Source organism: Pogoniulus pusillus, chromosome Z, assembly GCF_015220805.1.
Source record: "Pogoniulus pusillus isolate bPogPus1 chromosome Z, bPogPus1.pri, whole genome shotgun sequence".
Classification (NCBI taxonomy): Eukaryota; Metazoa; Chordata; class Aves; order Piciformes; family Lybiidae; genus Pogoniulus; species Pogoniulus pusillus.
Window position 1 is genome coordinate 113,228,645 of NC_087309.1, and position 21,947 is coordinate 113,250,591.

A 21,947-nucleotide genomic window follows, 5' to 3' on the forward strand; every position below is an offset into this window, starting at 1 on the left:
AGTTTGTGGCAAGATACTTCCTGCTTTTGGTTCAGGTGATTGGATCTGTAGCATGACTTTGTCTTGTCAAACCTTTTGTGTCCAGTGAGGAGGACTGCTACTTTGACAATACCACCCACAGGTATGAGAATGTTGGAGTTCTTCTGGTTGATGCTGGTAGTCTTTCCTTATATTTTTCTCCAGTAGTCCCATCTCAAAAATGTCTTCTCAACAAACTTTATAACAGAAGGCTAATCTCATATGTTTGCCACAATTCTGAGAGCTGCTTCTATTTATTTATTTTAATCTCCTTTTAATTTTTGGAGGCTTTCTGAATTGGACTGGTTTGCTGTAGTTTAGTACTGAATGCTTTTTTTTCCTTGAGCAACTGAGTAGGGAATGAATGAGCTGCCCAGGGAGGTGGTGGAGTAACCATCCCTGGAGGTGTTCAAGAAAAGACTGGATGAGGCACTTTCTGCCATGGTCTAGTTGACTGGATAGGGCTGTGTGCTAGGTTGGACTGCATGATCTTGGAGGTCCAACCTGCTTGATTCTATGATGGAGTTACTGCTTTATTTAAATTTAGAAGCTCCTTGTTGAAAACTTCTCTGCTCTGAACAACCTGAACTTTTGAATTTGTGTTCTTATTAGATGCTTTCTGGAGCAAATATTTCCAAAGAATGGAGTAAGTTTTCTAGTAATATCATGTAAACATTCTTGTAGGAGAATACTCCCAAGATCACGCTCCTAAACTGTTATCCCTGCTCTACAAAGTTCACCCCCAAACCATATCCCCAGGCACCACATCCAAACGACTTTTAAACACATTCAGGGTTGGTGACTCCACCACCTCCCTGAGCAGCCCATTTCAATGCCTCCCCACACTTGCTTGGAAAGAATGTTTCCTAATATCCAGTCTAAATCTACCCAATCATAGCTTGAGGCCGTTCCCTCTTGTTCTGTCGCTATTTACCTGTGAGAAGAGACCAGCAGTAGCCTCTCCACTATGTTCTTTCAGGTTGCTGTAGGCAGCAATGAGGTCTCCCCTCATAACATCCTTCCTCATAAGATTTATTCTCCAGGCACTTCCTCAGCTTCCTTCTCCTTCTCTGCACTCACCCCGTCACCTACACATCCCTCTTGTGCCCAAATGTGAACATGATACTCAAGGTGTGGCCTCACCAGACCCAAGTACAAGGGGACAATCACTTCCCTATGCCTGCTGAATGCAGCATTTCTAATCCCAGTCAGGATGTCAGTGACTTCCTTTGCTCCCTGGGCACACTGCTGGCTTATATTGAGTTGTTTGTCTGTTAAAACTCCCAGGTCACTTTCTGCCAGGCAGCTTTCCAGCCACATTGCCCCAAGCCTGTAGTGTTGCTTGGGGTTATTGTGACCCAAATGTAGGACCTGGCATTTGGCCTTGTTGAAGCTCATGCCATTGACGTTGGCACATCGACCTACTCTATCCAAATGCCTCTGTAATATGTAGTATTTGTTCTGTTTGTCAGTGTTAAGACCCTGCATGTTCACAGGAGGGCTCATGCTCTCTTGTTGTTGTGGGTTTCAATAAATATGGAAACTTTAAGTGATGTTGAAATCATTAAGATCTGTGTCTTAGTTCATCTCTTATCCTTGTCGAGATAACTTGACCTACATATAACTCAGTGATGTGCTTGGATTTGCTTTTTCGAGTTACAGAGTGTGTTTGTAGCTGTTAATTGAATATATAATCTCTCTTCAATTTTAGTGGTGTATATTCAGCCACTAGTAATGAATTGACACTTAGGCTGTGCCCTTGGAATTGATCTTTGAGGTAAGATCTTTGCCAGACGTTACAATCACAGAATTGTCACAGTTGGAAAGAACCCCAAAGATCATCTAGTTCTAAGTCCCCTGCCATGGGCAGGGGCACCTCACACAAGATCAGGTTGCTCAGAGAACCCCATCCATCCTGGCTTTAAAAAACTTCTAGGGATGAGGCTTCTACCACTTCCCTGGGAAACCTTCGCCAATGTCTCAGCACCCTCATGGTGAAGAACTTCTTCCTAACATCCAATCTGAATCTATCCACTACTAGTTGTCCTCCTTTCCTCCAGTCCTATCTCTACCTGACACCCTAAAAAGTCCCTCACCAGCTTTCCTGTAGGCCCACTTCAGGTACCAGAGGAACACAATGAGATCTGCTTGGAACCTGCTATTCTCCAGACTGAACAGCCCCAGCTCTCTCAGCCCGTCTTCATAAGAAAGCTCCAGCCCTCTGAACATCCTCTGGGCCTTCTCTGGACACATTCCAGCATGTCCAGATCTTTCTTGTAAAAGGGGCTTCAGAACTGGATGCAGTACTCCAGGTGGGGTCTCACCAGAGCAGAGTAGAAGGGGAGGATCATCTCCCTTGCCTTGCTGGCCACACTTCTCCTGCTGCCGCCCAGGCTCTGGTTGGCTTTCTGGGCTGCAAGTGCACACTGCTGGCTCATGTTGAGCTTCTCATCCACCAGCACCCCTAAGCCCCGCTCCACAGGGCTGCTTTCAAGCCAGTCATTCATGATAGATCTGTTTATGGTTTTTTTTATTGCAGTGTGTTGGGTTGTTTTGTTGTTGGTGGTTTGGTGTAGGCTTTTTTTTTTTGAGTTTTGGGTGTTTTTCAGCAAATGGGTAGTAGTTGTCAAAGGCAAAAAATTATCACTTGCTGACCTTATTTTGCAATGCATGTGTGAAGTTTCACTTGGAACTAAATTGGCATAGTCGCATCTAAAAGTGACTTGCCTTGTTTCACAGCTGCATTACTACTACAGTAAAATCAAAGTCTGAACATTTATGTTGGTAACTTGATGGAGTATTAGGTGGGTTGACCTTGACTGACTTCCAGAGCCCCAACTAACTGCTGTCTGGCTCTTCCTCCCTTAATAGGGCAAGGAGAGAAAATTAGATGGAACAGCTCATGAGTCAAAATAAAGACCAGGAGATCTCTTGCCAATTAGAGGCAAACAGACTTGAGTTGAGGAAGATTAATATAATTTATTGCAAATTAAACCACAGCAGGATGGGCTTACCATGTGCTGCAGCTTCCTTAAGGTTGTCTCCACCTTCCTGGTATGAAGTCCTCCGTAGGCTGCAAGGCAGATATCTGCTCTCCAGGGGCTTCAGGGAGGTCATTCTGCCCCTGTACTCTGCACTGGTTAGACCACACCTTGAGTCCTGTGTTCAGTTCTGGGCCCCCCAGTTTAGGAGGGACATTGAGATGCTTGAGCATGTCCAGAGAAGGGCGACGAGGCTGGTGAGAGGCCTTGAGCACAGCCCTACGAGGAGAGGCTGAGGGAGCTGGGATTGTTTAGCCTGGAGAAGAGGAGGCTCAGGGGTGACCTTATTGCTGTCTACAACTACCTGAGGGGAGGTTGTGGCCAGGAGGAGGTTGCTCTCTTCTCTCAGGTGGCCAGCACCAGAACGAGAGGACACAGCCTCAGGCTGCGCCAGGGGAAATTTAGGCTGGAGGTGAGGAGAAAGTTCTTCACTGAGAGAGTCATTGGACACTGGAATGGGCTGCCCGGGGAGGTGGTGGAGTCGCCGTCCCTGGAGCTGTTCAAGGCAGGACTGGATGTGGCACTTGGTGCCATGGTCTAGCCTTGAGCTCTGTGGTAAAGGGTTGGACTTGATGATCTGTGAGGTCTCTTCCAACCCTGATGATACTGTGATACTGTGAATCTTTGCTCCAGTGCCTGGAGCACTTCCTCTCCTTTGCTAGCCTTGGTGTCAGTAGGGCTGTTTTCACATTTGTTTTGCAGTCCTCATCTCTCACACTCTGCTCTACAGCACTTTCAGTCTTAAATATTTTTTCCTGTGAGTGCTACCGTCTTATGGAATAGAATCATGGAATCCATCAGGGTTGGAAGGGACCACAAGGATCATCTAGTTCCAACCCCCCTGCCATGGGCAGGGACACCCTACCCTAGATCAGGCTGGGGATCTTGGCTGAAGGGCTCAGCTGTGCCTTGTGGTTGCATTGCAGCCAGCTGTGTCTAGCGTGGGGCAACACCTCTCCTGACAAGATTTGCAAAGACCTCTGGAGATTGACTTGGAGATCCACCCTACTTGGACAGGATGACCTGAAGCAGGTCGCCCAAGACTATCCAGTTGGATATTGAAAATCTTCACGGATGGAAGCTCCGCAGCCTTGCTGGCTAACTTGTACCAGCGCCAGGCCACCCCCACAAGTGATGCCCTCACAAGTATGTCTTCCAGTTGCCATGATATCCAGGTGGCCTTTCACTGACATCAGCCAGCTCCTTCAGCACTCATGGGTGTATCCCATCAGGGCCCATGAAGTTATGTGTGTCCGTCTGGCTTAAGGATTCACTGACAGGGTCAAAGGTGTGTCTTCCTTGCTCTAGACTTTCCTCCTGGTGGCCTTGCCTGGTATGGGATGATGTGGTATTTAGTATGGCATCTCCTCTCATTTTCTAAGATAAAAAGAGGTCAAGAGCTTGGTTCAAGTAAGGTCCATTAATTTACCTTTACATGAGCTTGAAGCAATTCATGCAGTAATTCAGTGAATTTCATTTAATTCAATAATGGTCATTGCTGCTGGTTGGCTCCTGCTCTAGGCTGGCTTTCATCTAGTAATGTGGGAGTACAGCTGCAGTCAGCAGTCTGTCTTGGAGCAGTCTTTTCTGTTGATCTACAAGAAAAGAAGGCACTTGTAATGAAAATGTGGTCTTTAGGCCAACACTCCTGTGCTGGGCAGGTGGATGGGCAGTTACTTCAACCATTGTAGCTCTTGTCAGTTGCATTGTCACACAGATAGCTCCTTGACTGCTCCGTGACTTCAGGTCTAAGCTTTGTATGTATTCAAAGAATGTCCTCTGTGCCCAATCAGAAGAAGTATTATTACAGTCAGGATTTTTGTCTTTTATTTAACACAGCTTCTTGAAAGGGGATGCATCATGGGTTGAGTAGAGCCTTCTGACAATACTCAGTACCATGCTGCTGTCATGCCTGCTTCCAAATGAAAGTGCTGGCTGGAGCACAGGGCTTGAAGTTCAGATTGTAACATGAATCATAGAATCAACCAGGTTGGAAGAGACCTCCAAGATCATCCAGTCCAACCTGGCACACAGCCCTGTCCAATCAACTAGACCATGGCATTAAATGTCTCATCCAGTCTTTTCTTGAACACCTCCAGGGATGGTGACTCCACCACCTCCTTGGGCAGCCCATTCCAATTCCAGTCACTCTCTCTGTGAAGAACTTCCTCCTGACATCCAGCCTATAAGGTTCTGAGAATGAGATGTTTAGATTATGACCTGACCCATGCTGCTTGAAGGAATGCCTCGAGCGTCTTCCATATCTGAATCTTTTAAGGCCACTTGATTGCTATGCATGAGTTTCTCATGTGTTTTTTTTCTTGCTGTTAAATCTTTGAGATGTCTTTAGCAGATAGTTGATACAGACAATTACAACTTTAATGGACTATACCCTAGTTATTTCATTCTTTCAAGGGAGGGTTAGGGTAAATTAGATTGTTTCTGCTTAATTGCACAATATCAGATACATTAGGCCTCATGTGCAAGCCACAGATTTCTTTCAGTAGTGAAGCCTCTCACATTTAGCAAAAATAACATACTGATTGTAGAGAAACTTCCAAAGTTTACGTAAAATAGAAAGCAGTCATGCTGCCCTGTGGACTTGAAGTGTCGTACCCCCAGTTGGAGCACATAGTGATGATACTTCGTAATGAACTTCTAATGTTTTTCAAGTTCTAAGTAATTCTGTTCTCTGTGAGTTCTTGCGGGTTGCGTCAAACTGCCCTTTCTCTGCTTTTGTTAGTATTTCATGCATATCTATCTCTCTAGTATTTATTCACATTCATTTTGTAGGCCAAGTGCATAGGAAGTAAGCTGTGTGTTTGGGCCTCCCTTGGGAGGTATCTTCACATGCTGCTTGTGAGGAAAACTAACCCTATCTTAGCCAAACCAAGCACAGGGTTTAATGTGTATTTCTGTTTCAGTGTCTCTGAGAAGCAGTCGTACCAGGCAAGACTTAACATATTTCTCTATGACAGAGGGTTGGTAACTTCTTTGGAATTGTTGTCTGACATGCAGAAATGTAAAAGGAAATAAAGGTTGAATAGCAGAGACAGCACTCTTGGCACGTGCTTCTTGTTTTCGCTCTCTATCAGGATGATGTGAAGGGCTCCACCCTTACAAATCTAACTAGTGACTGTTGTGTGCACTTATACTCCTTTTAAAGAAATGTGTTAGAGTGACAAACAGGGGATTTGTCTAGAAAAACCTTGCTCGTGTATTTCAAGGATTCACATTTGCAAGCATAAATTGTATGCAGGTATTGTACATAGACCTTCATCTACAGAGCAATGCTTGAACTGTAGGATGCTCTAGCAAGCATCTTTCTTCTTACAAGTATAGGCTGGATGTTAGGAGGACGTTCTTCACAGAGAGAGTGATTGGCATTGGAATGGGCTGCCCAGGGAGGTGTGGAGTCACCACCCTTGGAGGTGTTCAAGAAAAGCCTGGATAAGACACTTAGTGCCATGGTCTAGATGACTGGATAGGGCTGTGTGCTAGGTTGGACTGGATGATCTTGGACGTCTCTTCCAACCTGGTTGATTCTGTGATTCTATATCATTAAAGATGTCTGTGTACCTTCTGTGAAATATTTTATGCTGTAACTATTTTAGAGGTGTCTGTATAGTCGTGGCTCTTCCTGATTGTTATTGTTGTAGCTAATCTCTGTGTACTACACAGAGCAAATTTATCCAGTCATGAGATAGTCTGTTCAGAAATCTAATTAAAAGGGGTGCACAAACTTAGAAAAGTAGAGCATGTCTTAAGCGCTGCTCCCCTGCTCCATTCAGTGAGTGTCCCTGAAGAGATTATGAAGGATGGTAATTCCAGAAGTGTGTGCACACATTGGCCCCTCAGGCCAGCATTACAAATCGGAGAGTATGTTTGTCATGAAGATAGCTGCAGGAATAAACAGCATCTCAAAAACAAAGTAGTGTTACCAATCTGCTGTTGATGCTACTTCCATGAAAGCCATCTAGGACTACTCAGTCCATAGTATGCTTGAAGTGGGACTGGTGCCAAATAAAGAGCAAGATTTGCATAGGTCTGATAGTAGAACATCATGAAGCAATTGAAATACTTCACTGGACCTGTTACAGCTGCCTATTACTTGTGTGTGTGTGATATGACCAAGTTCAGGAACTGATGCTATAGAATCAGAAGCCATTGCTTGAGAGTACATTCCCTCCTTTTTTGTCAATGGTGTTTTTGGTGACAAGAATTGTAGCTCTGCTTAGCAACATGTCACTGCAGAAAATGAGGTAAACTGTTGAGTTGGAGCTGTACTGGAATGTAACCCCATGATCTCCTAGTTAAAAGATATTTTCTAAATTGATCTGGTATTCATAATCCTTTACATTCAGCCATAATAATACTACTTTTTGGTCTGCCTGTAGCACCAGTTTATCATACCCTGCTTTGACAAGTAGCAGTATTCTAATGTGTGGTAAATATTTATCACTTCTGTGATGGTTTGGGGGTTACCCCGCCCCCCCCACACTTTTGAATTTGCCCCAGCTAACTCAGACGGCCTCTGGGAATATAGATGAAGCAATTTATTTACAGCTAGCAGAATTTACAAGCAGCTATTTACAATATATACAGTTATATACAATTATATACAGAAATATACAATGGATAAACAATACAAAAAGCACAACTCCCCTCCCAGAAACCTGAGTCCCCAGGAGGGGCTCTCAAACCACCCCAACACCTCCCCCCGGCCCTCTCAACCTTACCCCAGTTCTCAGGAAGAAAAGAGGTGCAGCCAAGAGGTTAGGGAGCAAGGTTAGTAGGAGCAGGGTTAATGAGATGTGACCAGGTCTAAGGCAAAAGCAAGAGTGAGAAACAAAATGGAGAAAAAGTCTTTCTTCTTCCCAGAGTTCTCAGCGTAACTGTGAGAGAAGTAGACACAATTGTTTTTCATTTCACTGCCCGTTATCTAGTTCTGTTACCAAAACATTCTAGCTTGCTTCAAACTAGCACAATCCACCCCTTGTCTACTTCGCTCAGAGTATCGCTGAGAATTATCCAATCTAATCTAAACCAATATTTACAATAAACCAATATATACAAGTTCAGTTCACACTTCAATCAGATGTAGGTGATTCAAAAGCTCAGAACAGGGACTCCCAGATGATGTTGGGTTCGTGCTCACGTATTGTAGATTCTATTGTAGATTCTCTCAGTGTTGGGCGCCGATGTTACCTGGAACAGAAAACTCCTAACAGTTTGAATTTAAACTCTCTCAGCTAAGGTTAAATTTCTTTGTGGAATACACTGGATTTCACCATTCTCCTGCATTACCCAGTATGTATGACCAGGACCTTCAGCAGATACCACCCCTCGGACAGGTTTCCCTTCACCCGAAGGAGAAAACACCCAAACAGTTTTCCCTAACAGATTCTTCTCACGTACAACAGGAACTTTATCACCGTCTACTGTTTGGACCAAATCTGATTGTGCAGGTCCTGCTCTGTTTACTGAACCTCTACTATTTACCAACCAGGTAGCTTGTGCTAAATGTTTGTCCCAGTTTTTCAGAGTTCCACCCCCCATGGCTTTTAGGGTGGTTTTCAGCAAACCATTGTAGCGTTCAATCTTCCCTGAAGCTGGTGCATAGTAGGGTATGTGATAGATCCATTCAATACCATGCTCTTTGGCCCAGTTTTTCACTAGATTGTTCTTGAAATGAGTACCATTGTCTGACTCAATTCTCTCTGGAGTTCCATGTCTCCACAAGATCTGTCTCTCCAAACCAACAATGGTGTTACGTGCAGTAGCATGTGGAACTGGATAGGTTTCCAACCATCCGGTGCTGGCTTCTACCATCGTTAGCACATACTGCTTGCTAGAACGAGATCGAGGTAAAGTGATGTAGTCAATCTGCCAGGCTTCACCATACTTGTACTTTGACCATCTCTCACCATACCATAAGGGCTTGATTCGCTTAGCCTGCTTAATAGCAGCACAAATGTCACAGTCATAGATGACTTGGGTGATAGTGTCCATGGACAAGTCAATTGACCTATCACGAGCCCATCGGTATGTTCCATCTCTGCCTTGATGTCCAGATGAGTCATGGGCCCACCGAGCTAAGAACAGCTCACCTCGGTGTTTCCAATCAAGGTCAATGTCAAGATCAGAGTTGGTATCAACTTGAGCAATCTTAGCAGCTTGGTCTGCCTTCTGGTTATGTTGATGTTCCTCAGTTGCTCTGCTCTTAGGCATGTGTGCGTCTACGTGCCGCACCTTCACTGGAATTTTCTCCAGCCGTGCATCAATGTCCTGCCATAGATCAGCACACCAAATAGGCTTTCCTTTCCTCTGCCAACCATTCTTCTTCCAGTCCTTCAGCCAACCCCATAGAGCATTGGCTACCATCCACGAGTCGGTGTAGAGGTAAAGGATAGGCCAATTCTCACGTTCAGCCACATCAAGAGCAAGTTGAACAGCTTTTACCTCAGCGAACTGACTGGATTCTCCTTCGCCATCTTTCGTTTCGGTAACTCTCCTGGTTGGACTCCAAACTGCTGACTTCCATCTTCGCTTGTTCCCAACAAGACGACAGGAACCGTCTGTGAACAAAGCATAGTTCTTTTCCTGATCAGAGAGATCACCATAGGGAGGAGCTTCCTCAGCACGAGTTATTTTCTCCTCTGGAGGTTTGGAACAGTCTGTGCCTTCCGGCCAGTTGGTGATCACCTCCACCAGACCAGGTCGATCAAGATTACCCATTCGTGCTCGTTGGGTTATCAAAGCCATCCATTTAGACCAGGTTGCATCTGTGGCATGATGTGGTGATGAACCTTTGCCCTTGAACATCCAGTTAAGAACTGGCAGTCTAGGAGCTAAAAGCAATTGTGACTCAGTTCCAATCACTTCAGAAGCTGCTTTCACTCCCTCATAGGCTGCTAGAATCTCTTTCTCAGTTGCAGTGTAATTTGTCTCTGAACCTCTGTAACAACGTCCCCAGAAACCAAGTGGACGACCACGTGTCTCATTTGGAGCTCTCTGCCAGAGACTCCAAGTTGGACCATTGTCACTGGCAGCCGTGTACGGAATGTTTTTAATGTCCGGACCAGATCTCACAGGTCCCAAGCCCACTGCATGGACTACTTCTCGTTTGATTTGATCAAAGGCTGCTTGTTGTTCAGGTCCCCACTCGAAATTGTTTCTCTTACGAGTCACATCATGCAGAGGTTTGACAATCTGACTGAAACCAGGAATGTGTAGTCTCCAAAATCCCACCACACCAAGAAAAGAAAGTGTGTCCTTCTTACTGGTGGGAACTGCCATGGTAGAGACTTTGTTAATCACATCCTGAGGAATGTAACGGCGACCATCCTGCCACCGCACTCCCAGAAACTGAATTTCTCTGGCAGGTCCTTTGACCTTGTCTCTCTTAATGGCAAAACCTGCTTGCAACAGAATGTCAATGATTTTGTTACCTTTCTCAAAGACTTCCTCAGCAGTTTGGCCCCACACAATGATGTCGTCGATGTATTGGATGTGCTCTGGAGCTTTACCTTTCTCCAGTGCATTGTGGATGACTGAGTGACAGATGGTTGAGCTGTGTTTCCACCCCTGAGGCAAACGGTTGAACTGGTACTGGATTCCTCTCCAGGTGAATGCAAACTGAGGCCTGCACTCCTTTGCTATGGGAATAGAGAAGAAAGCATTAGCAATGTCTATGGTTGCATACCATTTAGCCTCCTTTGATTCCAGCTCGTACTGGAGTTCCAGCATGTCCGGCACAGCTGCACTCATGGGTGGTGTCACCTCGTTGAGGGCACGAAAGTCAACTGTCAGTCTCCAGTCGCCCGTAGGTTTGCGCACAGGCCAGATGGGACTGTTGAAAGGTGAATGAGCTTTCTCGATGACAGCCTGACTCTCCAATTGACGAATCAGCTGATGAATGGGCAACAAAGAGTCACGGTTAGTTCTGTACTGCCTATGATGAACAGTTTGAGTTGCAATTGGCACTTCCAGGTCCTCTATGTCATGATGTCCCACAACTGCAGATTCATCAGAAAGTTCAGGCCTAACAGACAACTTCAATTTATCATCCTCAATCTCTACAGATGCTATTCCAAAAGCCCATTTATGACCCTTAGGATCTTTGAAACAACCTTGTCTCAAAAAGTCAATTCCCAAAATGCAAGGCGCATCAGGACCAGTTACAATAGTATGTGTCTTCCACTCTTTACCAGTTAAACTGATCTCAGCCTGTACCTTAGTTAACTCTTGAGATCCACCAGTGATTCCAAAGATAGAAATGGACTCTGTCCCTTTACAATTTGATGGCAATAAAGTACACTGAGCACCTGTGTCAACTAAAGCCCTGTATTTCCGAACTCTTGAACTGCCAGGCCACCTAATGAATACATTCCAATAGATTCGGTTCTCTCCACTATCCCTTTCCTCCTCCTGGCTGGAGGCAGGGCACCCCTAATGCTGAACTTGGCATGTAGGGTGTACACAGTGATTGGTGTTATTGTGAGAGGAACTGCAACTGTTGGAACAATTGCAGTTGCTCTCGGGAGCTGAAGAAGTGACAGCTACTTTCCTGGCATTACTGCCTCTGTTTCTGCCACTCTGCAGATCCCTGACCCTCTTTGAAAGAGCTGAAGTAGGTTTACCATCCCATTTGTTCATGTTCTCACCGTATGTGTCACGCAGAAGTATCCACAGTGACGCACGTGATTGCTGCTGTCTGGGTGGAATTTGTCTCCTCCTGGGCTGGAATTGCCTTGCAGGAGGTGGGCGTCTGTTCCTGACTGCAGAAACATGCACCCATTCAGATGATGCAGGAACGGTATCCTTTACCAGATTTTTGAGATCTTCCTTCAGTTCTTTCATGCTCTCTTTAATGCCATCTCTAATACCATCTTTAAGCTCTGTAGTCATAGTCTTTATGGCACAGATTATACCAGAATGTGACAAGCTGTCCTCAATCTGCCTGAGCTGATCAGTGAATTCACCAACAGTGAAAGATCTTCCATTATCACTCCTTGATAGAAACTTACTGGCCAAGATGTTAGCATAGGATGAAGGAGCAAGCTTAATCAGCTTCTTCATGAGACCTGTTCCCAAAGGAATATCGTCAGGCTCATGAGTGCTATGATCTCCATAAAGCACTTCCTTCACAGCAAACTCCTTCAGAAGCTTAATTCCCTGCTCAACGGTGTTCCACTTCTTGGCAGCCCATGGCAAATCATCTCGGGAAGGATATCTCATAGCCACAGCCAATAGAAGGCGTGTCCACAAGCTAACCCTACCAAGAGGACTTGCCAGGTGTTTGTCCACTCCACTCTCCTTAGTGAGTGGTCCCAGCTGCTTGGCAGACTTGTCTCCTACCTGCAGGGCATTAGCACCAATGCCACGGCATCTCACTAGCCAGCTTAAGATTGGCTCACCTGATTCCCTTGTGTATTCCTTCCTAACTTCCCTGACCTCTCTGAGTGGATCCTTGGAGCCTTGGATATCATCTTCCTCCTCTTCCTCCTGTTGTTCTGGTGGTGCCGGGCCTAACACAATCTTCCTCATAGCATTCCTAAACTCATTGGAACCATCCTCTCTCTTGGCAGCTAACCTCACAGCACTCCTCTCACTTGAGTATTGTTGTCTCAGCACATCTACAAGGTCTCGCAGACTAACTATCTCATCCTCCTCTTCTTGCTGCTGATCACCAGAGGTCCCATCTCTTACATCCTCCTGCGAACCACTCTTTGTCTTAGCTTTTGCCTTAGCAGGTGCCAGAAGGGCCTGAGCAGCAACAGACTTGGATGTGTCTGCTGGAGGATTTGAATCTTTAGGAGTCTGACTTGGAGGGTTTGAATCCTTAGGGGTCTGACCTGGAGCTTGTGAGTTCAAATCTGCCTTGCTTTTAACAGGAGGATTTTGGTTCTGGTCTGCTGGCTGGGGGTTTGAATTGGCTGAGCTGGTGTCATTAGGATTTGGACTGACTGGGCTAGCGTTACTAGCACTAGTGGGATTGTTTGCCTGTCCTCCTGGGATGCCTGCCAATCCTGCCATGTTTTGATTGTTGCTAGGACCATTCTGATTTTGGGTACTTGCCTGTGCCCCTGAGGCTCCTGCTGAACTCTGTCTGTTATCATTATTGTTTACGTTAGTGGTGGGAACATTGGCCGTGTTCCCAGCACTTGGAGAAGGAGGGGCAGAGGCTGGCAAGGGGGAAGCCGATAACTGTGTTCCCTTGTTTTGCTGTGAAAGAGACTGCTTCTGGGACACAGAATTTTTCCTAGCTCTTACAGAAACTGGTTTTGAATTTTTAACCAATAATGCCAAAATTAATATGAATATTAAAATCATGAGGCAAATATTAAAAATTGTGAGAAGAAAAACAGTTTTACAAGAGCATGTCCCTAAACAAACAGTTGGAATTCCTGTCTTAGGCTGAATAACTCTCATTAGAGCCATATTTAAAGCAGAATTTCCATTGATTGTCACATTATTGACCAGAGCTCCTGTAATGTCCTTGGTAATATTCTCAGAGATATTAAAACCAGCATAACCAAGAATAAAATCACCCCAGCTCCAGAACATATCTGAAACCTTAGCTTTAGCCTTATTATAAGCCAGATCAATGAAATAAGCAACAATTTGGCCTTTTAACCAACTAAATGCCAAGAAAACAAAACCAGACCAGAGCAATGCACCAACCAAATACAATAGCTGCTTGATTAGCTTCATCTTAATTCCCAGAGCTAATTTCCACTCACTGAAATATCTAGCCCCACGTTGGGAAAGCCAATTAAAAATGTGATGGTTTGGGGGTTACCCCGCCCCCCCACACTTTTGAATTTGCCCCAGCTAACTCAGACGGCCTCTGGGAATATAGATGAAGCAATTTATTTACAGCTAGCAGAATTTACAAGCAGCTATTTACAATATATACAGTTATATACAATTATATACAGAAATATACAATGGATAAACAATACAAAAAGCACAACTCCCCTCCCAGAAACCTGAGTCCCCAGGAGGGGCTCTCAAACCACCCCAACACCTCCCCCCGGCCCTCTCAACCTTACCCCAGTTCTCAGGAAGAAAAGAGGTGCAGCCAAGAGGTTAGGGAGCAAGGTTAGTAGGAGCAGGGTTAATGAGATGTGACCAGGTCTAAGGCAAAAGCAAGAGTGAGAAACAAAATGGAGAAAAAGTCTTTCTTCTTCCCAGAGTTCTCAGCGTAACTGTGAGAGAAGTAGACACAATTGTTTTTCATTTCACTGCCCGTTATCTAGTTCTGTTACCAAAACATTCTAGCTTGCTTCAAACTAGCACAACTTCATAAGCTGGCACCTCTTACAGCTTGTCCTGCGTCTCCCCATTTAACAGTTACAGACTTAAGTGGCATATGCCCAGATTTCAATATGGTTGGCAGGTGAAAGTTGCTGAAAATGTTGTGGGCAACAGTAGTAAATTCTCCATGTATATTCTTGATCTCTTTTGCAGAAATTGTGGGTGGGGGAAGACATCACCAGAAGAGATGGGAGTAAGTAGCTTGGAACATCTCTTAGTGAGAACAGGTCTAAATATGCAGTTATGATTGTCACTTATGTGCTGTGCTTGCATCGTTATTTGCAATGGCTTTTTAACCTATGCTGGTATAGAATCATAGAATCAACCAGGTTGGAAGAGACGTCCAAGATCATCCAGTCCAACCTAGCACCCAGCCCTAGCCAGTCAACTAAACCATGGCACTAAGTGCCTCATCCAGGCTTTGCTTGAACACCTCCAGGGATGGTGACTCCACCACCTCCCTGGGCAGCCCATTGCAATGCCAATCACTCTCTCTGTGAAGAACTTCCTCCTAACATCCAGCCTAGACCTACCCCGGCACAACTTGAGACTGTGTCCCCTTGTTCTATTGCTGGTTGCCTGGGAGAAGAGGCCACCCCCTACCTGGCTACAACCTCCCTTCAGGTAGTTGTAGACAGCAATGAGGTCACTCCTGAGCCTCCTCTTCTCCAGGTTAAACAATCCCAGCTCCCTCAGTCTCTCCTCATAGGGTTTGTGTTCCAGGCCCCTCACCAGCTTTGTTGCCCTTCTCTGGACATGTTCTGCACTTTGGCCACAACAACCCTAAGCAGCGCTATAGGCTGGGGACTGAGTGGCTGGGGAGCAGCCAGGAGGAAAGGGACCTGGGGCTACTGATAGACAGTAAGCTGAAGATGAGCCAGCAGTGTGCCCAGGTGGCCAAGAGAGCCAATGGCATCCTGGCCTGCATCAGGAACAGTGTGGCCAGTAGGACAAGGGAGGTTATTCTTCCTCTGTACTCAGCACTGCTCAGGCTACACCTTGAGTACTGTGTCCAGTTCTGGGCCCCTCAATTCAAGAAGGATGTTGAGGTGCTGGAACATGTCCAGAGAAGGGCAACAAAGCTGGTGAGGGGCCTGGAGCACAAATCCTATGAGGAGAGGTTGAGGGAGCTGGGCCTGTTTAGCCTGGAGAAGAGGAGGCTTAGGGGTGACCTCATTGCTGTCTACAACTACCTGAAGGGGCATTGTAGCCAGGTGGGGGTTGGCCTCTTCTCCCAGGCAACCAGCAATAGAACAAGGGGATATAGTCTCAAGTTGTGCCAGGGTAGGTATAGGCTGGATATTAGGAAGAAGTTCTTCACAGAGAGAGTGATTTCCCATTGGAATGGGCTGCCCAGGGAGGTGGTGGAGGCACCGTGCCTGGGGGTCTTCAAGAAAAGACTGGATGAGGCACTTAGTGCCATGGTCTAGTTGATTGGTTAGGGCTGGGTGCTAGGTTGGACTGGATGATCTTGGAGGTCTCTTCCAACCTGGTTGATTCTATGATTCTATGTTCCAGCACCTCAACATCTCTCTTGAATTGAGGAGCCCAGAACTGGACACAGCACTCAAGGTGTGGCCTGCCCAGTACTGAGTACAGGGGCAGAATAACCTCTCTTGTCCTGCTGGCCACGCTGTTCCTGATGCAGGCCAGTATCCTAACATTGTGCCAATCTTAAGCTGTATAAAAATTAAGTGACTGCTTATTAATTGAGTTTTACTCCTTTTGGAGCCCACACTTCATCTGAAATGAAGACTCCATGCAAAAACATAGTATGAAATTTTTAAAAATTTATTTACTTCTTTTTGATTAAATTATACAAAACTTCTTGGCTGACAATGTCAGTTTTCCATACTAAGTTAAGCTACTGTTCAAGGAAAACAATTTAGGCTTTATTTTGTTTAAAGCAGTCAAGTGAGGTAGCTTGGGAAGGAACAGGAATTTGTAGAGTTAGCCCAGAGAAATACTTTCAAGTAGTTGGAAAAAAAACCTGAGACAGTCACTCAGCTACTGACTCAAGGTCTCTAAGGTGATAGATTTGATTTAGTTACTAGTGCATCCTATGATGTTGGATACAATTTACTAGACATACCTCTTCCCAAAGTGGAAAGAATCATAGAATCAGATTGGAAGATACCTCCAAGATCACCCAGTCCAACCTAGCACCCAGCCCTATCCAGTCATCTAGACCATGGCACTAAATGCCTCATCCAGGCTTTTCTTGAACACCACCAGGGATGGTGATTCCACCACCTCCCTGGGCAGCCCATTCCAATGGCAAATCACTCTCTCTGTAAAGAACTTCCTCCTAATTCCCAGCCTATACTTCCTCCGGCATAACTAGAGACTGTGTCCCCTTGTTCTGTTGCTGGTTGTCTGGGAGAAGAGTCGAACCTCACCTGGCTACAGCCTCTCTTCAGGTAGTTATAGACAGCAATGAGGTCACCCCTGAGCCTTCTCTTCTCCATGGAAGAGGTGTTTTGGTTAAATGCTACTTTAAAAGCTCTATGTGTCATCTAGCAGTTATGTGTGCTTTTATTTTCATCCTTTGTAACTACATTTTCAGCTCTGTAATTGAGAGATTAGCGCATCAGTTCTAGAAAGAGCTTTTTGCATTTGGCTTCAGAATGATCTGTTTAGCTTTGATTCTGCTCAAGTTTATTTTCTTTTTCTTTTTAATTATTCATTTGAGATGGTAAACACCTTTTCATCTCTCAGACCCTGGCTTTAGAAGGCTTTCTGGCAAGAATTAACAAGCTTGTTAGTCAGTCCCTAAAGGTGGAATTGGAGGGAATTGATTTGGTAGAGTTTTCTGCTTTTGTTGAGCGAATATTTGTGTCTGTATCTACACACACACAGTTAAGTGCAGTTATGTGTCCTTTAGGAGCCTATTGCCTGTCTTAACAGCGAATCAACAGAATAAACGTAGTGACAGCTTTCTGCCTTACCATTGCTAAAGGGAAGTTGAGCTGTATGTTTGGGTTTTTGGTATAGACAATTCTCCCTGGTTTATGCTTCTGTTTCCTGGTGTGCCTAGAGTTGTTCTGTTTGCTATTGTGTGCCTCACCTTGTGTGCATAACGCAACAGACTGTTATTGAGAGCAGTACGGCTTTAGGTTGATGGTTTTGAAGCCAGGTATGCATGCAGAAAGTCGGCTGCTCAAAGCAGTTTATGCAGGTGAGGCATTTGAAGCATTTTGCACTTGCACTTGAAAAGGGGTCACAGAGTGGGGTTTGTTTGAAAGAAAAGAAACCACCACACAATAACAAAACCATCACAACAACAACAACAAAAACTACAAACAAACAAACAACCCAAACAAACAAAAAAAAAAACCAAACAAACAACCAAGTGACCCAAAAAAGTGCAAAATTAGCTTTCAAGGTTTGTGACCACACAATAACAGAACCATCACAACAACAAAAACTCCAAACAAACAAACAAAAAAACCTAAAACAAAAAAAAAAAAAACCAAACAAAAACCAAGCAACCCAAAAAGTGCAAAATTTAGCCTGCAAGGTTTGTGACCACACAATAACAGAACTATCACAACAACAAAAACTCCAGACAAACAAACAAAAAAACAACCCTAAAACAAAAAAACCAAACAACCAAGCAACCCAAAAAGTGCAAAATGTAGCCTGCAAGGTTTGTCACCACACAATAACAGAACCATCACAACAAGAACTACAAACAAACAAACAAAAAACCCCAAACCAACAAACCCAAACAACCAAGCAACCCAAAAAGTGCAAAATGTAGCCTGCAAGGTTTGTCACCACACAATAACAGAACCATCACAACAAGAACTACAAACAAACAAACAAAAAACCCCAAACCGACAAACCCAAACAACCAAGCAACCCAAAAAGTGCAAAATGTAGCCTGCAAGGTTTGTCATGTTGAATGAGAGCTGTGGAAGCAGTTGTCCCAGTACTGCTCTTAATTTACCATCTCGTGATCAGAGGTTTCATCCTAGCTATGGGAAGTGCAGCTTCCTTGCAAGCATTTGATTGATGTTAGAATTGTAACAAGGACGTTTATTAAGCAATCCGTTTGCAGCGGCTCTTCTAGGTATTCCATATTGGAGGAAATAGAACTGTCTGCCTAGAATCTGTGATGTGAAAAAGCTTACATCAGGCTCCTGCCTAGGATGGAATGTTGATTTCTTTAGAAAGAAATAGGTATTTCTGCCTTGGCAGGCTGCAGTCTAAACAAAACTGCACATTTCAATCAACCCATTGTGCTTGATACTGAGTGATAGTGGTTCATGAAGAGGTCAAGTTGCTGGCTATAGAGTTGAGCATGGTAAACTGTGTTCTTTTCCCACAGATGGAGTGTATAAACTGACTGTCTAAGCTATTGCATTGAAGAGATTGTGTAATGAATCATCTTGTGGACTATTTTATTATACAGAATGGGTTTTCCAGTGGAAGTTTTAGACTTCTAAGTATAGAAATTAATGAAAGCAACGTACCATTATTTTTGCAAAGCTTTCTGTATTGATACATTGATATTCATCTTTGGTTTATAATTGGTTTGTGGCTAATTTGTGCTTTATATTTGGTTTTGTAGGGTGCTGGGTTTTCTCTGGGTTTGTTTGGTTTTGAGTTTTGTTTGTTTGTTTTGTAATATCTAACAGTTTTGGGGAGGAGTAAGGTACTCAAGAATCGGAATTGAAGCTGATTTCACAGTTCTGACTTGCAGCTTGGAGATGAACATGGTAAATACTTTGTATTTGGTGTTGTAGGGGATCGGGTTTTGTTTGGGTTTGTTTGGGTTTTGGGTTGTTTTGGTTTGTTTTTGTAGTGTCTGACAGTTGTGGGGAGGGGTAAGCTACTTAAGAATCTGAACTGAAACTGATTTCACAATTCTGACTTGCAGCTTGGCGCTGAACACAGTGGATACTTTATATTTGGTTTTGTAGGGTGGTGGGTTTTGTTTGGGTTTCTTTGGTTTGTTTTTTTTTTTTTTCCTTTGTTTTGTAATATCTAACAGTTGTGGGGAGGGGCAAGTGTGCTAGTTTGAGCCTAGCTGGGATTATTTTGATAAGGATAATTAGATTATAGGCAGCGAAAAGGAAATAATGGTGATGGCTGCTGCACTCATAGGCTCGCTGAGATGTACAAGAACAGAAAAATAGATAACAAAGTTGCTCTGGCTGCAGACACTTCTCTCCCTAACCTGCTAAATAATCCTTCTGCTTCCTAACCTCCCTCCAAACTACCTTGAAAGTAAGGCAAAGTCTGGGATAAGGTAGAGGGGTGGGAGGAAGGTGGAAGGGTGGTTGGGAGCCTCTCTTGGGGACTCTGGTTTCTGAGAGGGCTGCTGTGTTACTCTATTACTTTTTGACTTGTCTATTTCTGTCTATAGCTGTATGGATTGCAAATATCTGCTTGTGTATTGTGCTAAACTGTAAATATAAAGCTTTATTCAGTTTTCCAGAGCATCTTAGTCTGGGTGATTTTCTTAAGTGGGGGGGGGCAGGTAACACCCAAACCATAGAATCATAGAATCAACCAGGTTGGAAGAGACCTCCAAGATCATCCAGTCCAACCCAGCGCCCAGCCCTATCCAATCAACCAGACCATGGCACTAAGTGCCTCATCCAGGCTTTTCTTGAACACCTCCAGGGACGGTGCCTCCACCACCTCCCTGGGCAGCCCATTCCAATGCCAATCACTCTCTCTGCCAACAACTTCCTCCTAACATCCAGCCTATACCTACCCTGGCACAACTTGAGACTGTGTCCCCTTGTTCTATTGCTGGTTGCCTGGGAGAAGAGGCCACTCCCCACCTGGCTACAGTGTCCTTTCAGGTAGTTGTAGACAGCAATGAGGTCTGCCCTGAGCCTTGTCTTCTCCAGGCTAAACAGGCCCAGCTCCCTCAGCCTCTCCCCATAGGATTTGTGTTCCAGGCCCTTCATCAGCTTTGTTGCCCTTCTCTGGACATGTTCCAGCACCTCACCATCTCTCTTGAATTGAGGGGCCCAGAACTGGACACAGCACTCAAGGTGTGGCCTGACCAATCACAGTAAGCTGCTCAAGAATCTGAACTGAAACAGATTTCAGAATCCTAACTTGAAGCTTAGAGTCAAACCCAGTATAAAAATGATTGATGCTGTCTTTTCTGGGCTAATAGTTCACATGCCAAAGAACTGTTAATTGATCATATTTCTCAGGCAGGGCATTAGCTGGGGAGATGAAATGGGGAGCATAAGTGAATAGAGAATTAAAACTGAAGTGTGTGCATCATTGTCATTTGTATTGTATTTGTGTTAAACGGCCCTGTCATGGTTAAGACAGCAGCAGTTTCCTCTCCTATGTGCCCTTAAGAACTGAAACTTGTAACTAAAAACTGGAGCCAATGTGATCTGAATATTTCTTTTGTCATTTTTTCCCCCTTTATCCTCTATGCTTCTGTTTGGATTTTGTAATTGATTTGTGCAGTTTGATTTGTGTAATTCTGTCATTAGTCTTGTGGTGGTTCTTCAGTTTTGAAAAGCCAAATAAACCCCATTTCTGTTGCAGAAAATGAAAAGGTAATATTGCAGTTTTCTGGAAAGCTTAGCCAAAACTTTTTTTTTACTATCCCTTGGTGCCATATATATCACCACTGGTAGTATTTAGTTGAACTGTATCCTTCATGAATGGTATATGGGCAGATAATTATTGAAGTTGAGAGATAAATGTTTCATTGTAAGGTGTGCCACTTTATATTCTGGCAGAAAGGGACCTGGGGATTGTAATCTATAAACAATGAATGTAAGCAAGCAGTGTGCCCAGGTGGCAAAGAAAGCCACTGGCATCCTGGCTGGGATTAGAAATGCTGTGTCCAGCAGGGATAGGGAGGTGATTGTCTCCTTGACTCAGCTCTGGTGAGGCCACACATTGAGTATTGTGTTCGTTTTTTGGGGCACTGGAATACAAGAGAGATGTGGAGGTGCTGGAGCAGGTCCAGAGGAAGGTAATGAAGCTGGGGAAGGGCCTGGAGAATAAATCTTATGAGGAGCGACTGAGGGAGCTGGGGATGGGTACTTTGAGGAAGAGGAGACTGAGGGGAGACCTCATTGCTGTCTACAGCTACCTGAAAGGATGTTGTGGAGAGGCTGCTTCTAGTCTCTTCTTAGTGACAGAGCAAGAGGGAATGGCCTGAAGTTGCAACTGAATAGGTTTAGACTAGATATTAGGAAACTTTTTTTTTTCCCAGCCAGAGTGGTCAGGCACTGGAATGAGCTGCCCAGGGAGATAGTGGAGTGACCAACCCTGGATGTGTTTAAAGGTTGTTTGGATGTGGTGCTGGGGGATATGGTTTAAGAGTGAGCTTTGTACCAAGTGGGGGTGACAGTTGGACTTGGTGATCCTGAGTTTTTTTTTCCAGCCAGAATGTTTCCATGATTCTGTACCTGTATTTTAGGACTTTGGGCTGTGTTGTGATCAGTCTTTGACATTACAGTACAGAAGAACACCCTATACATAAAATTATGCTGTGACTTGAAGAGGGGAACTTCTCGGTGTGGTGATATTAATGTGTGCAAAAAGCGAAGACAAAACAGAAATGCTTAT

At 44.5% G+C, this 21,947-nt stretch overlaps 1 protein-coding gene across 3 annotated transcripts in view; it reads left to right on the plus strand.

The window, feature by feature from the left end:
- The window catches only part of PAM (peptidylglycine alpha-amidating monooxygenase), a 187,768-nt gene that overhangs the window by 25,872 nt on the left and 139,949 nt on the right, over positions 1–21,947 (plus strand). The window lies entirely within an intron of this gene.